We start from the raw sequence: 1,487 nt of genomic DNA, 5'->3' as shown, positions 1-1,487 counted from the left end.
AGCGTGGAAATGACTTCCAAAAGGTGAAGTGCTCAGTTACTTTTTCCAGTACTTGCGAACTAAACGAACATGGAACGCCATCGAGCAAGAAAAACGCAACCCAAAAGGATTGACGGTTGCGAGAAAGGCCCTGCTGCCGTTGGCTGCTGCTGGAACCGAGAGTAAAAAAAGCTATCCACGACAGCTTCTAGTGTCAAGAGGTTCACAACAAAATAAATATTTCTTTAGGAGAACTAAATAAATGCAGTTTCTACCTTTGGCAGTGCGCATGCTATATTTTTTGCGTCGCTTGTTTCTGCTGCGTATCTGGTGTCCAGAGTACACATTCGGTTCGGGATCGATTGCGAATGAGTTCCCCAAACTCATTCGATAGCGAATGTCATTCCAACCTAATGGCACTAGATGTTACCGTGTAGCAGCGGTTTAATGGCATGAGGTGCTAATGTCATTCGATGCGAATGACATTAAATTTGCCGTATAGCAGGGGTATAACTCTACATCTTGTTCGTGAGAATAAACACCTACAGCTACTGTTTCGCCCTGTTGAGAGGCATCTGTGAAATTTACTCTATAGCTCGAATATTGAAACAGATATTCCTTCAGGAGACCATTTAGCAGATTGGCAGATAAGTGCTTTGCATATAGTGGCAGCGTATGGTCGAAGCAAACAGGTGGTGCAGCCTGCAAACTGCTAACGCATAGCACAGACCTAAGCAAGACAGCAATTCTAGACAACCGGTACTCTGTAAACACAAATTGAGGCAGCTTGTATTGCGGCCGATGTTTATCTAGGCAGAAGCTAGGGTTTCTAAAAAAAAATGGGTGGAGCCACTCCAGGCATAGGCTCAAGTCCCCGTAAGAAGGTGCGAGCTGTGAGAACGTGGGAGCGTGAGTTCAAGTACCGTATGCGGGCTTTCAGAAAGAGGTCATTTGCCGCTGATTTTGGCAAACCCAGTCAGAACAGTAGAGCGCGCCTCTCCGTTAGCACCAGAGGTTGAATTTTGTATCTAGGAGAACCGGAGAATAGAAAGAAACCGAATTTTAAATTTGGTCTTATATAATTCTTATGCAGAATTAATAGAATGTCTCTGTGCGTACCAAATTTCTTATTGATGATGGCGAAGGAGAGCCGGCTCAACTTGCAGGGAAATACTCGTAGTTAACACCTAGGTTGAGAAAACTGACTTTTTGCTTGCCATGCAAACTCCCGAAAAACAATTGTAGATCGAGTGCAAGGGCACCAGGTCCTCATCCTCAGTCCTGTTTCACTAAACGCCTTTTTCAAAACCAGACGCAGTTCGTCGTCCTAAGAAATAATGTTTATTGATTATTACTTCTGCTTTTTCTAGCGTGATCGCGGCTCACGTGTCGCTGCATGCCGCCTCGGGGCGCGCAGAAGAAGAAAGGAACCGCGCGCTCCGTCAGCCGTCAGCAGAGCTCCGCGGTTCGCTTGAAGCTTGCACCGAGGTCTCCAGCTAAGCGTAAGC

The sequence above is a fragment of the Amblyomma americanum genome, chromosome 9, assembly GCF_052857255.1.
Source record: "Amblyomma americanum isolate KBUSLIRL-KWMA chromosome 9, ASM5285725v1, whole genome shotgun sequence".
Classification (NCBI taxonomy): Eukaryota; Metazoa; Arthropoda; class Arachnida; order Ixodida; family Ixodidae; genus Amblyomma; species Amblyomma americanum.
This window is presented reverse-complemented; position numbering follows the sequence as displayed.